Source organism: Larus michahellis, chromosome 3, assembly GCF_964199755.1.
Source record: "Larus michahellis chromosome 3, bLarMic1.1, whole genome shotgun sequence".
NCBI classification, from domain to species: Eukaryota; Metazoa; Chordata; class Aves; order Charadriiformes; family Laridae; genus Larus; species Larus michahellis.
Genome location: NC_133898.1, coordinates 131,519,117 through 131,534,362, shown reverse-complemented (window position 1 = coordinate 131,534,362; position 15,246 = coordinate 131,519,117).

The following is a 15,246-nucleotide window of genomic DNA, read 5'->3' as shown; positions in this document are numbered from 1 at the left end:
ATATATAAGCTCCAGCCCAATTACTATTCTCACAAACATCCTCCAGGCAATTCTGGGCATCTTGTATGGTACAGGGGCCATTCCTGGTAGGCAGTTTGGATAGAATCACTGCAGTCAGACAGGTTTTAGTCATGTGGCCACAGCGCGTTCCCTGCCACAGGTCTCATGCCTGTGAATAGCCCTTGGGCAGGTTTCACACACCGGTTAAAACGCAGTTGCCAAATTCACTCGGTATGGAGTGGCTTACCTGAGGCTTTTTGCAGGGTGTGCAGCACAGTGATCGTAGAATCATAGAATCATAGAACCATAGGGTTGGAAGGGACCTCTGGAGACCATCCAGTCCAACCCCCTGCCAGAGCATGGTGACACAGGAACGCGTCCAGGCGGGGTTGGAATGTCTCCAGAGACGGAGACTCCCCCACCTCTCTGGGCAGCCTGTGCCAGGGCTCTGCCACCCGCACAGCAAAGAAGTTCCTCCTCATGTTGAGATGGAACTTCCCATGGTCAAGTTTGTGCCCATTACGCTCAGTGGTCCCCAGGCACCACTGAGAAGAGCCTGGCCCCATCCTCCTGACACCCACCCTTTCAGTATTTATAAGTGTTGATAAGGTCCCCCCTCAGCTGTCTTTTTTGCAGACTGAAGAGACCCAAATCCCTCAGCCTTTCTTCATAGGAGAGGTGTTCCAGTCCCCTCATCATCTTGGTAGCCCTTTGCTGTCCCCTCCCCAGCAGTTCCCTGTCCTTCTGGACCCGGGGAGCCCAGAACTGGCCCCAGTGCTCCAGCTGTGGCCTCCCCAGGGCAGAGCAGAGGGGGAGGATGACCTCCCTCCACCTGCTGGCCACACTCTTCTTGATGCCCCCCAGGATGCCATTGGCCTTCTTGGCCACAAGGGCACATTGCTGGTTCATAGCCATCCTGTTGTCCCCCAGGACTCCCAGGTCTCTTTCCACTGAGCTGCTCTCCAGCAGGTCACCCCCAACCTGTCCTGGTGCAGGGGGTTATTCCTCCCCAGGTGCAGCACCCTACACGTGCTCTTGCTGAATTTCATAAGGTTCCTCTCTGCCCAAATCTCCAACCTGTCCAGGTCTCTGTGTATGGTGGCATAGCCTTCCGGTGTGTAAATCGTAACCTCTCCTTCTGTGACAATGTCCTAATTATCTCTGCAGCTTTTCACTGGACTGACATGAGTAAGTCCATGTCTTTCTTGTACTGGGGAGCCCAGAGCTGAACACATTGCACCAGTGATGATCTCATCAGTGCTGAGAGGAGAGGATCGTCTCCCTCAATCTGCTGGTGACACTCTGCTTAGTGCAGCCTGGGATGCTCTTGACCTCCTTTGCCCCAAGGGCACTCTGCTGGCCACAAGGCCAGCAGGACTTTCTGGCAAGTTGTCTTCCACCAGCCCATACTGGTGCACAGGGTTGTTCCTCCCCAGTGCAGGACTGGGCATTTCCCTTTGAACTCGACAAGGTTCTTCTAGGCCCATTTTTCCAGCCTGTCGAGGTGCCTCTAAATGGCGGCACAATCATCTGGAGGATCAACCACTCCTCCCAGTTTTGTGTCCTCTGCAGACTTGCTGTGGTTGTACACCGTCCCATCATCTAGATCACTAACGGAGATGTTAAATGTCTGGACCCAGCACCAAGCCCCAGGGAACACCACTGGTGACTGCCCTCCAGCTGGACTTGGTGCCGCTGATGATAACCCGCTGACCCTGGCAGTGCAGCCAGTGTTCACCTCATTGTCCCCTTATCTGTTTTGTACTTCACCGGTTTCTCTGTGAGTATGTTATGGGAGAGAGTTTAAAAAGCTGTGCTAAAGTCCAGGTAAATTGCCACTGCTCTCCCCTCATCATAGATGGCTAGCAGGTTGGGCATTGCACTGCAGAAGGCTGTAAGGTTGGTCAGGCTTGATTTTGTCTTCACTGACTACTCCTAGTCACCTTCTTGCCCTTCTTATGTTTCAAAATCACTTTCCCAGGGACTGAGGTAAGGCTGGATCTGCCTTGCCCTTCCTGATGATAGCAGTGGCATTTGCTTTTGCCCAGTCCTCAGGAACATCCCCTGATGACCATAATCTTCCAGACATAGCTGGGAATGGCCTCGCACTGCTACCAGCTGGCTCCCTCGGTCCTCCTGAGTGGGCACCAGCTCCCTGGGGAGGCAGAGCAGACTGTTCTCTTCTCTTCTGCAGTGCCGTGGGTTGCTGAGCGTAAATAGGACAATATAGTCACGCTAGTGTGTACTTGGTCCCTTGGCGTAAAACCTTTCCTTGACAAAGGGGAAACCAAGCCTGGGCTGTGTCCCAAACCAAAGTCACTGCCTGGGAGGGGAGATTAATGGATATGGTTTGCACAAAACTATTTCCATTCCCTCGTGGTCATGCAGTACAGTTGCCTCCAAGATGCCAACATCCGTCTTCCCAGTATTGCTCCGTTCTCGGTCACAGCCTTTCCAAACCATTCCGGGGGGAGGTGGGGGGGGGAAAGGAGGAACCGCAGCACTAGTACACAGGATATTTATGCAGCTAAAGAAAAACGGCAGCAGAAGGTGTGCAGAGAGGGTACGTCCTTACGTAGAGCACATTTATGCAGTCCCAAGAAAATGAGCTGAGAGTATGAATTGTGTGCAAGAGAGGCTTTGTGCTATGGAGGTACAAGGGCTAAAGTAACAGCTGTCGTGCTCCAGAGTACCCCAGCTCATTCGCTGTGTGGGATCTTAGACATAGGACACTGGACACCAAGCAGTTTCTTCAGCTTGACCCTGGGGGCCAGGAGCCACTTTTTAACATAGATTAAAAAGAAATTATTCCATTAGATATGATAAAATTTTAAGCACCTGCAGAGCTAAATGGTGTTTTTCTGAGTGTTCAGTGTCCTCACGTTGGACTTTGGTGAATAGACATTTAGATGCCTGTATCTTCTTTGCGAATCTAGTCCCCTGAGCGGGGTTCATATCCTCAGACTTGAGAAATCTAAAATTGAGATTAAAAGTCTGATCCCGACACCCTGGGCTCCCTTCGCAGTCAAGTAAGTACGTACCCTCAGACAGCACAGCAGTTCATATGGCCTGCCCTAAGCACCTGACTTGCCCTCTGAATTCTGGCTGTCTGCATCGACTATAAGGGAAACCATAACTTGGTTAGATTTAGACATCTCAATTAAAGATGCCAAAGTTAAGGCCAGTGAATCCCATCTCATGTTTCTGTCACGGTATCAGCAGTGAGTGCACTCCACAGCCTCACTCTTACAGGTCACGATTTCTAAAGGAGACCAGCAGGTACAGTCATGGATTCCTGGACTGAGATAACACAAGTAGATCTAGGTTTTTTTCCCTTGCTGTGTTGAATTTCAACATCAAATACCTGCAATTAATTGAAATGCCCTGTAAAACATTGCATTGTGCAATGGTACATTCAGTCCCATGGAGTGACAGCATTTGAAAAGAAACGCTGTCGCTTTTAAAGTGGATCGAGGCAGAGTGAAGCCCAAGAAGTGTACCACCATATGTCAAAATAGAGGAAATACATAAGCTTGAAGAAAGTCCTCGCTCTGCATTCAGCCCCTGTAGCGAGGGACAGTGATGCCCCGCTGCTTGACAAGGGGAGATGAGCAAGAAGCTGCGGGTGAGCATGGTGCAGGCAGTACCCGCACTGACCAGGACGCAGTCCCCCAGGGTATGACCACGGCAGACAGAGCAAGTTTCTCAACATCATCCATCAACAGTCCCAGACAATGCAATGAAGGAGGTTCAGGGTCCATCCAGGAGGTCATCCGGTCCTGCCCCAGGGCAAAGATGGTCCCTGACAACAGTGCAGGCTGGGGGCAGCTCTGCTGGAAAGGACCTGGGACTCTTGGTAGACACAAGCTGAACTTGAGCCACCAGTGTGCCCCAGCACCCTGGGCTGTAGGACCATGGGACCACAGCCAGCAGATCGAGGGAGGCAATTATCCCCCTCTGCTCAGCCCTCGTTAGACCACACCTCGATTCTGTGCCCTGTCCCGGGGCCTCTAATACAAGCAAGACATCAAAACCAGGAGCAAGCTCAGCTGAGGGCCACCAAGATGCTCAGGGGACTGCAGCGCTTGCCCTGTGAGGAGAGGCTGAGGGATCAGGGCTTGTTCAGGCTGGGGAAGGAAAGAGACTGACGGGGACCCGATAGCCACCACCCCGCTCCTGCTGGGAGCCCAGCAGAAGATGGAGCCAGGCTTGTCACAGCAGGACATGGCAGGAGGATGAGAGAAAACAGATGCAAGTCAGATGGGCTACACGGAAAAGCTTTTTCCCCGTGAGGACAGTCCAGCAGTGGGGCCCAGAGAGGTTGTGCCATCTCCATCCTTGGAGGTCTTCCAAGGCCTGACTGCCCAGAGCCCTGAGCAACCTGGTGGAGCCGAGCTGACCCTGCTGTGAGCTGGAGGCTGGACTGGAGACCTCTTTGAGGTCCTTTTCAGCCTGAATTATCCTGTGATCCTCTGACTGCCTTCAGACGGAGGTATGCTGCTCTGCAGTCTACATTCAAAGAGCCATACAGTAATTTAGGTGAGAAGGGACCTCTGGAGGTCATTCTGCGCCAAGCCGTTACGCAGTTGAGGACCAGAGCCATAGGAACACTTAGATCAGACTGTTTCAGTTTGTTCTTAAAATAGTTTTCTCCCTCCGGAGATTCTGCTTCATTTATGTTACAGATATAAATTTAAAAATTGAATTAAACTAACAGAGAAGGGGAGCAGCTGTTTGTGACATTTGTCACTCTCTAGCATTTTGTTAGAAACTGATCATGCCTCTTTTGGCTGGTGGATTTTTCTTAAACTCTGGCTTCTTTCAATAATAAAGCAATTTGGTCATCGTTCATGCATAATTGAAGGAGATACTGTTTCCCAGTGACATGTCTCTCTGCTGCATGTTCTTATAATGAAATCTAATTTCCTGCTTCCTTAAAAAAAAAAATAGGAACAGGAACATATTCCCATTTTTACATGTAGTGCCAGAAAATTAGATTAATTTGTCGGTTCCAAGTAGTGACATAATATATTGTGTTACAGCGTCTTTTGCCGTGTCCAGGGAAGTCAAACACTCGGTATCCTCAGCATGTGCAGAGTCTCTCCCGTGCATACGTGGAGTAGATATGTACAAATATATTTCCTTGCTTTTCTCAGTGAAAGGTGCTGGCAACACGGAGTAAATGGAATCCAGCATTGCGATCTACACTTAGTGAAATGCATTTAAAAACATCTTATATGACTGAGAGTTTTAAATTCATCAGCACCACCATCAAATTTACAATTTTTCAGTAAATTGCTTTTTCCTGATGCTGCTACTTTGTTTTCCGGAGCAGGGGTTACAAGCACTTGGAAAACCTGTTTACCTCACATCTAGGTACTGGCTTACTGCTGCGGATTTGTGAGAGACAGAAAATGCCACACTCAAGAAATAAATATGAAGAAAGTACCAATGCATAGAAACGCCCCAGTGTCATTTTCAACTGCTTCCTCTTGTTACAGCTTGAAAATACCTGCATATAGAAGCTAGATATTAAAAAAAATAGATTTTCCCTTCAGTTTGTGTACATACAAATTCTCTTTGCATTTGTGGGCAGCAAATGTGTGCATCAAGAGGAGAGTAAAACCCTACAGATAGTTCTTAATTCAGAATGTCATTTTCTTTGAGAGGTGACTGAGTGGATCGGAGCTGGTAATATCAGACAGCTCTTGCAAGCCCCCAGTGTTTCGGATGCAGAAGCAGCTACATGACAAAGGAGAAGAGGCTGAAGACGTTCTTCTGTAGAAATGCGCTTTGATGATACAATTCTGACAGAAGTTTTTTTTTTTCAGAGGAATGTGCTTAGCGTTCCAGAGTAGTGGTACTAGTTTAAAAATAACATGAAATTTGGCATAGGAAATATTTTCCTTCTTGTTGAGATCTTCAGCTTCAGCGTCATCATACGTCATTTCATGCAATTGTGAACAAAACACAAAAATAAAAGGAAACCTCAGATGATGTCACCTCAGATCTGAGCACAAGATTGAATTTGCATTTTAGGGCTGTCGCAAAGACATTAAGAGGAACAAAAGCAAACTGAAAAGTAGGTGATTGTAGATATAGAAGGTTTATAATATTCTTTAATTCTGTGTTCTAGTAGAAGAGCATGCTACTTGCTTGGAATACAGTGTTCATGGTGCACAGAAAGTAAGTCTTGAATGGACCTCTTTCTGTCCTGTGGGAAAACGAACGTGTCCATCATGTTTCTGTCATAACACGGAACATGTGCCCGTAACACATTTGTCAAACCTGGCTTAAAAAACTTCTGGCAACGGAAAATTCATACTCTCCCTAGGCGAGCTATTGCGGTGTGAAATTAGCCTTTCCATTAGAGATTTGTTTCTGCGCTGCTCTCTGTCCTCCCTCCATTGGATATTGAGCAACTTAGAATCATAGAATCATAGAATCTTCATGGTTGGAAAGGACTTTGAGATCATCGAGTCCAACCAAACACACACACACACAAAAAAACCCCCTACAGTCTCTGCCACTAGAGCATGCCCTGAAGTGCCACATCTAGATGTTCCTTAAATACCTCCAGGGATGGTGACTCAACCCCCTCCCTGGGCAGGCTGTTCCAGTGCCTGACCACTCTTTCAGTAAAGGAATTCCTCCTGATATCTAACCTAAACCTCCCCTGCCGCAGCTTCAGCCCATTTCCTCTGGTCCTGTCATTATTCCCCTGGGAGAAGAGGCCAACCCCCACCTCTCTCCACCCTCCTTTCAGGGAGTTGTAGAGGGCAATGAGGTCTCCCCTCAGCCTCCTCTTCTCCAGGCTAAACATGCCCAGCTCCCTCAGCCTCTCCTCATATGCCCTGGTCTCCAGACCCCTCACCAGCCTGGTCGCTCTCCTCTGGACACGCTCCAGCACCTCAATGTCCCTCTTGTACAGAGGGGCCCAGACCTGAACACAGCACTCGAGGTGAGGCCTCACCAGTGCCCAGTACAGAGGCACCATCACGTCCCTGCTCCTGCTGGCCACGCTGTTCCTGATACAAGCCACATGTAAGCAGCAGCCCTCCCCTCACGTGTACGCAGCAGCCCTCCTTGCAGGGCGTGTTTTCTATGCAGCAATACTCAGCTGCTCTTCTCTGGACCCTTGTCCGGTTGGCCCATTCATTCATCCTTGAACGTGGGTCCCCAAACCAAGACGCAGCACTCCGGGGCAGTGCCATCCTCATCCTGTGCTCTGGAAAGAGCCACTTTGCCGTACTCGCAACCAATACTCCTCTCTATGCAGCCCGCTGTTAGGATTTCCTTTGTCTCAAGTAGGTGTTGGAAAGAACTCCCGCAGCACGGCCGCCTGCCCCGTCCCGCTGCTGTGTGCGCGGCTGGTTGTGCCGGCCGGCAGTTCTCTGTGCTGCCTGCTGCTACCGCGCTTTCCCTCTGGCAACGCCGCCTGTAAAAACTGCTGGGCACAGAGCTGAAGGGGAATCAGAACATAAAATACATCAGTATCTCTTTGCTCAAGTTCGGCGCCCCAGCGCGTTTTGGAACATTACTGTAACTTCAATTTACAAGTCTCTGTATTCAGGGATCTCCAGCAGAGAATCAGCTGTTCATTTTATTTTCCATTAGTAAATATTCAGCACTACATGGAATTTTAAAAACAAAATGCCTATTAGGACCATTCTGCTTTGTTTCCCCACACTTAGAATTTAAGAAGCCGTGGTTTGGGCCAGCTTCAGGCAAGACAGGAGACGGTTTTCGGAAGGTGTGATGGGAGAGGGCTAAACTGAATTTAGTGGAGGTGAAGACGAAATCGGAACAGAAAAAAAAACCACTGGGGTTGTTTAAGCTTTGTCTGGAGAAAGGGTGAAGGATTTGCAAGGTCAGTAATAACAGAAGTTGCATAGCAATGTAAATAGCTTATTTTTTCCAGTATTCTGAAGTAAAAAGAAGTATTTTCCATAGACTATATTTGTCTTCTGTGTGGTTTTCCTCAGCTGTACAAAAGTGTTAAGGCTTCTGTCTAAAAGAACCACAAAGCAAGAAGAGGAGGGCGGTGGTGGGAGCCGCCCACTGCAACACTGCGAGTATCAGCAGGGAAATCTCAGCTGATGCTGAGGCAGCACACTCGAACCAGAGTCAGTTCAATGGCAGTTGTTTTCCCAAAGATAAATTGTACAAAATAGAGAAAAAAAACGTGGGGGTGGGTCGGGCGGGGGGGGATGGGGGGAGACAGTGGCACCGTCTTTTATGTCCTTCCCCTTTTACAACTGTTGCTTTCTTAGCAAAGTGTGAAAATGTGGCAAAATTTGCTTAAAATTCATTTGCAGCTTCTCATGTCTTGAAACAGAGATAAGACGTTTCAGAAGATAACCAGTGAATTTCAGATCTTCAGCAGATACTTGGTTTCGGTCCAGTCATTGATGGAAAGTTGCCTTTCTGTTAAACTTGTGGCGAAATCGATGGTGAAGAAAGATGTTGGTAAGGGGTGACTCAAGAGTGGGTGAGTTGGACCCTTTTATTTACATGACATCTCCAAATGTGACGTAGTGCATGAAGTTTATTTAATGATTAGAAACCTAGAACTGGAAAGAATCTCTTGGATCATCAAGAACAGCTCCTTGATGTCACTAGCAACATGTCTGTAATTCACTTCATAAATTTATAAGGTTTAAAAACTGCTGGATTTTCCACCTGCCCACTATTGGAAGGCACTCCAAACTCCTACTTTTGTGCAGATAGAAGCCATTTTCTAACTTTCGTTCAGATTTAGACACTGTTCGGAGCACTCCAGTCCTATGCCAGTGTTTCTTTAGTTCCAGTAGTTATTTTATCTCTTTTCAGGTTTGGTTTTGTTTTGTTAAAATATGGGTTTGATGGACTGACAATTCAGTGGATAAAGAACTGGCTTGATGGCCGCACCCAAAGAGTGGCTGTCAATGGGTCCATGTCCAAGTGGAGGCCAGTGACAAGTGGAATCCCTCAAGGATCAGTGCTGGGACCGGTCTTGTTTAACACCTTCGTCAGCGACATGGACAGTGGCATAGAGTGCACCCTCAGCAGATTTGCCGACGACACCAAGCTGTGTGGGGCAGCTGACACGCTGGAGGGAAGGGATGCCATCCAGAGGGACCTGGACAGGCTGGAGAGGTGGGCCCATGCCAACCTCTTGAAGTTCAACAAGACCAAGTGCAAGGTCCTCCATCTGGGTCAGGGCAATCCCAAGCACCGATACAACCTGGGCAGTGACGGGCTTGAGAGCAGCCCTGAAGAAAAGGACTTGGGGGTGCTGGTGGACGAGAGGCTCCACATGAGCCGTCAGTGTGCGCTGGCAGCCCAGAAAGCCAATCGTACCCTGGGCTGCATCAGGAGAAGCGTGGCCAGCAGGGTGAGGGAGGTGATTCTCCCCCTCCACTCCACTCTCGTGAGACCCCACCTGGAGCACTGCGTCCAGTTCTGGAGCCCCTACTACAAGAGAGATACGGACGTGCTGGAACGTGTCCAGAGAAGGGCCACGAGGACGATCAGAGGGCTGCAGCACCTCTCCTATGAGGACAGACTGAGAGAGTTGGGGTTGTTCAGTCTGGAGAAAAGGCAGCGCCGAGGAGACCTTCGAGTGGCCTACCAGTATCTTAAGGGGGCCTTTTTAGGGATGGACTTTTTAGGGAGGGACTTTTTAGGATGTTGGGTAATGGTGGGACTAGAGGGAATGGATTAAAACTAGAGATGGGTCGATTCAGCCTGGACGTTAGGAAGAAGTTCTTCACCATGAGGGTGGGGAGACATGGGAACAGGTGGCCCAGGAGGTGGTGGAAGCCCCATCCCTGGAAGTTTTTAAGGCCAGGCTGGACGGGGCTCTGAGCAACCTGCTCTAGTGGGAGGTGTCCCTGCCCATGGCAGGGGGCTTGGAACGAGATGATCTTTAAGGTCCCTTCCAACCCTAACAATTCTATGATTCTATGTTTTGTTTATGAAGAGCAATACCATCATTTTGTTTAATTTTTGTCAGTGGCAGATTCTCTGTTCCCCTATTTAAAAATAGATATACCTCCCAGAACACTACAAACGCGTCTAGCATTCCGGCTTGCCAGTGTGCTGGGATGTGCCGAATCGGTGGCTGGTTTTGACTGAATGCGGTGATTGCTGTGTACCTCTGAGCTCTTGAATATCAGCGAGGGGTTCAGTGCTCTCACAAGACAGGAGACACGGACCTTATTCCCTCATCGGCTGCGTAAGTGCAGCCTCTGCCAACGAAGCCCACTCTTTGGCTGCTCGACTGATGGCGCCTCGTTAAAATGTCAGTGACTAGATGGTGTCACGGGCTGCTCAGCTTGCTCAGCTCCTCGTTTCGTGCGTACTTCTGAGGTGGTGACTGCCCACCAACTGACTATGTCTCCTTCCATTAACTTTTCTCGACACGCATCAGACTTTGAGAAGTTTGCCTCAGCCTGGACTCATCTGTTGGTGTTGGTCTCAAGTAGTTTAAACTTTCTGAATTCCTTTCATCATCTGTATTTCATTTCTCCAGATGATAGCCGAGTTTCCTCTTTGAACACTGGCTCACTTTTCATTTGATGCTGCATCCTATTAATGTTAGGAATTAGGGCTGATTACCAGGCCTAAGTAAAGAAAAAAACCACTTTTAGTATTATTTTTTAAATTTAAAAAAGAAATTTCTCTACGCTGCTTGTGCAGGTGCCAGGCTACCTTTTATTCGGTGTTCCTGTGCTGGATTCCTGAGTGATGTGGAAGGTAAAGACGAGACCGTTTGCGCTGGTGCTCCTAGTAGATGCTTTGTGAAGCACAAACCAGAGCTTGTCTGTTCTGTCGGTTCCCTGTTCTCTGCACTTTTCCATTTCTTCGTTCTTCCATTTTTCTCTTCGTACCTCTTCATTCAGGTAGGAGTTAGGTGTTAAATCCTGAGCATGCATCTTCACTCTTGATGGCTTCTGGTGTTTTATATTTTACTGATAGCTTGATTTTAATTAATTTCCACTTGTGTAGCGTGTTTTTGATCTGGATCTTTCAGCATGTACCAATTCCTTTGACGCCCATGCTCTCGGCCTCGGTGTCGTATTTGTCTTTTCACTGTTAGTGGTATTTCATCTGCAAACTGGTGGTAACTCTCGTTACTTCTACGTGGCTTGTAACACGTCATCTAAGACTGATCTGCACTTCGTAACGCTTGTAATCTTCCCATCTGTTTTTTTTTCTCCTCGTTTCTTGTATAATTCCTAATTTTGAGCTATTAGCTGACTACCTCCCACAGCCAGGCTGCCACATTTGCCCTTCCTGATTTTTCCTTTTTTTCTCCAGCAGCAACAGAAGTGCGTTGTGACCCTCCCACAGGAATCAAGTGCCCGTGCTGGGGTCTGCGCCCGAGCTCTTGCCGTGCAGCGCCACCTGAAGAAGTGTCCAGAAGTCAGAAGGCTCCGAGCTTAAATGCTGTCAATTCTTCTCAACTTTTACATGAAGTTGTGCTGCAGGCGGCTGTAGAGAGACCGCAGTTCAGTCCCAAACAAGTACAACTGAAACGGTGAGGTTGAGAACGTCCTGACTGAGAAACTGCAAGAATGTTTTTGCTATCCTTCTATTTTTATTCACATAATCATATCAGAATTTTAAGTTCTGAATGTAAAATTTTGCACTTTAGCAGCTATCTTAAGTACCAAAGACGGTCCTTATAGCCCCTGTACATATGTATCGCCAGCTGTTGGGTTAGTAGGCAGTATTTGTTGTTATTATTTATTTTTAACTGCACGTCACAAGCTGCTCTTGCATGTCAGAGGCATTCCCAGTTAGCCACCAACATGGAAACTGGGATCAAGCAGAAGCTGAGCTCAGGAGAGAGGAACAATCTCCTCTTTTGTTCCTCGTCGGTGTGACAGGATAATTGCCTCGCTGGAGCCATAAGCGTGCTCCTTATCTTTATTTAGAAATGGGTTCTGCAGCTTTTCTTTAACTTACAAGGTTTTTTTTATTGCAGTTTGTCAGAGAACAAAACAAGCCAGATGATGATGATGATGATTGTAAAACTGCAGCAGATTCTGTTAAAATGCAGGTGAAAAGTCTAAGTTTAACAGGACATCTCCTTTGTACGGCTCCCTCCCAGGGCACAGAACTTACCAGAGCTGACTCATTACTGAAGAGGCGTTTGGAAAGAAAACAGAGGTGGGAAGGCATGGAGCTCTTAGAATTTCAGTACTCAGGGTTGTAGCCCGCTGGGAGCTGTGGTAGGGAGGTTTCAGTGCAACGGTGGGCACAAACTTGACCATGGGAAGTTCCACGTAAACACAAGGAGGAACTTCTTTGCTGTGAGGGTGGCAGAGCCCTGGCACAGGCTGCCCAGAGAGGTGGGGGAGTCTCCGTCTCTGGAGACATCCCAACCCCGCCTGGACGCGTTCCTGTGCCACCTGCTCTGGGTGACCCTGCTGTGGCCGGGGGTTGGACGGGATGGTCTCCAGAGGGCCCTTCCAACCCTATGGTTCTATGAGTCTATGATTGTATGAACAGGGCGTTCCACTGCATGATGACAGAAGGCTGCCTTTCTAAGTTTTTGTTCTGCATTATAGAGAGAATAACGGCAGAGCCTCACAGCACCGTTAGACGGACCTTTGGAAACTGCCCTTTCCCCACGTAAGATGGAGAAACTGAGACAGCATTGTAGAGTAAGGAGTGTTGACTTCCATGTCTTCCCATAGTGGGAATAGAAGTGGGATGAACTGAACTCTTCACTTGTATCTTTGTATTTCTCATACTTTATTCTCTGGTCTTTTTTTTGTCATAAAATATTTATTTCCATGGATAACTTTTTTTTTCCTGGCCCATAACTCTTGCTTTTGCCCTAGACCCTCATTGCATTGTCCTGTTGCCACTAACTGGCTAAAGCTTATCATCCAGAACGTCATCCCATCATGGTTTAAGGGCAGTGGGAGACAGTGAATCCTGGACTTTAAGTTTGTTTTGGTGCATAATCACCCTCGCTTTTCTGGCTGGTGTGCTGAAACCGTTGTAAATGTTCTGCTTCACAGTGACTTAGGGTCTGGAGCACAAGTCTGGTGAGGAGCGGCTGAGGGAGCTGGGGGTGTTCAGCCTGGAGAAGAGGAGGCTGAGGGGAGACCTTCTGGCTCTCTACAGCTCCCTGAAAGGAGGGGGTAGCCAGGGGGGGTCGGGCTCTTCTCCCAAGGAACAGGCCATGGCACAAGAGGAAATGGCCTCAAGTTGCGCCAGGGGAGGTTTAGGATGGATATTGGGAACAATTTCCTCCTGGAAAGGGTTGTGAAGCATTGGAAGAGGCTGCCCAGGGCAGTGGTGGAGTCGCCATCCCTGGAGGGATTGAAAAGCCGGGCAGACGCGGTGCTGAGGGACGTGGGGTAGTGGTGGCCTTGGCAGTGTTGGGTTAACGGTTGGACTCGATGATTTTAAGGGTATTTTCCAACCTAAATGATTCTATGGCTGTATTTACCATTTACTAAGAAGATGCAGGCTCCAAAGGAGCTGCAGGGGAGGGCATGCACCATTCATAGCAGCACCCCGTCTCCTTAGCAGCCTATAGCCAAAGTAGCATTTGGAAAATCAGTGTGCCATGTGCTCTGTAGGGAGACGTTCTGAAACCTAGAAAAACAACAGATGGTGACCTGGCTTTATTTATTTATGCCTTTGACTCTTAGAGTTCAGGCGTCACTGTCCCATAACTGAGGGTTGTGCCCATCCTTGTTCCTCCCAAAGGTCAGAGGGGAGTTCTATGGGGCTAACAAAAGGTTAGAGTCTTATTTATTGAACACCAAGATACAGCAATTAATTAGTTACATGAATTAAAAAAGAGAAGGCTAAAACTCAAGATAGTAATGAAGTCCAGTGGTGACACCAAGCTGAGTGGGGCGGTGACACACCTGAGGGATGGGATGCCATCCAGAGGGACCCGGACAGGCTGGAGAAGTGGGTCCCTGTGAACCTCATGGGGTCCAACCAGACCAAGTGCAGGGTCCTGCCCCCAGGTCGGAGCAACCCCCGGTGCCAGCCCAGGCTGGGGATGGAGGGATGGAGAGCAGCCCTGAGAGAAGGGCTTGGGGGTGCCGCGGGGGAGAAACGGGGCATGAGCCGGCACCGTGCGCTGGCAGCCCAGAACCCCCCCGCAGCCTGGGCTGCATCCCCAGCAGCGTGGGCAGCAGGGCGAGGGGGGGATTCTGCCCCTCTGCTGCGCTCGGGGGAGACCCCCCTGCAGTGCTGCCTCCAGCGCTGGGGCCTCGGCACAGGAGAGACACGGAGCTGTTGGAGCGGGGCCAGAGGAGGCCCCGGAGATGCTGGGAGGGCTGGAGCCCCTCTGCTGGGAGGACAGGCTGAGAGAGCTGGGGGGGTTCAGCCTGGAGAAGAGAAGGCTCCGCGGAGACCTTCCAGCCCCTGCCAGTCCCTCAAGGGGCTCCAGGAAAGCTGGGGAGGGACTCTGGAGCAGGGAGGGGAGCCGTGGGACGAGGGGGAAGGGTTTTACACTGGAAGAGGGGAGATTGAGATGAGCTATTGGGAAGAAATTCTTTGCTGTGAGGGGGGTGAGCCCCTGGCCCAGGTTGCCCAGAGAAGCTGTGGCTGCCCCATCCCTGGAGGGGTTCAAGGCCAGGTTGGCCGGGGCTTGGAGCAACCTGGGCTGGTGGGAGGTGTCCCTGCCCAGGGCAGGGGGTGGGACTGGATGATCTTTAAGGTCCCTTCCCACCCAGATCATTCTGTGATTCGTTGACACCAGCACCCCTCCGGGATGGGGAGTACTTAAGGCAAGAAGCAATTACAGATAAGTTGCGTTATCTACCCCCGAGGAACTGACATCGTTGCCAGAAATTAAAAACAGTTTCGTGTGTCCTGGCTGGGGAGGACCCGTCCTTGCGTGGGCTGCACAGAGGGATAATCCCACAAGGGCTTTTGGTGGCACAGGGTTTTGGGAACGCTGCCTTTCAGCAAGGGAGTGTGGGGTGTGTAGGAACCCTGAAGATGAGGGACAGAGCGTGAGTGCCCGGGAGACACCGTTCACACTTACAGCACGTGACTGGTGGGACTGAGCTGGAACCGTGGTAGAACAACCTTTAACGAATGGAACAAAATGGATGAAAAGGCAGCACTGAGGACATGACGTCACTTTTAACACAGACATGAAAACAGAGAGAGTAATTTAAATTACCCGTAAAAGTTACTGAGCTCTAAAATAGAGTGTTTTTTTCAAGAACATTATCTGGACATTCCTGTTGACATCTGAAGAAAAAATATTAAGTC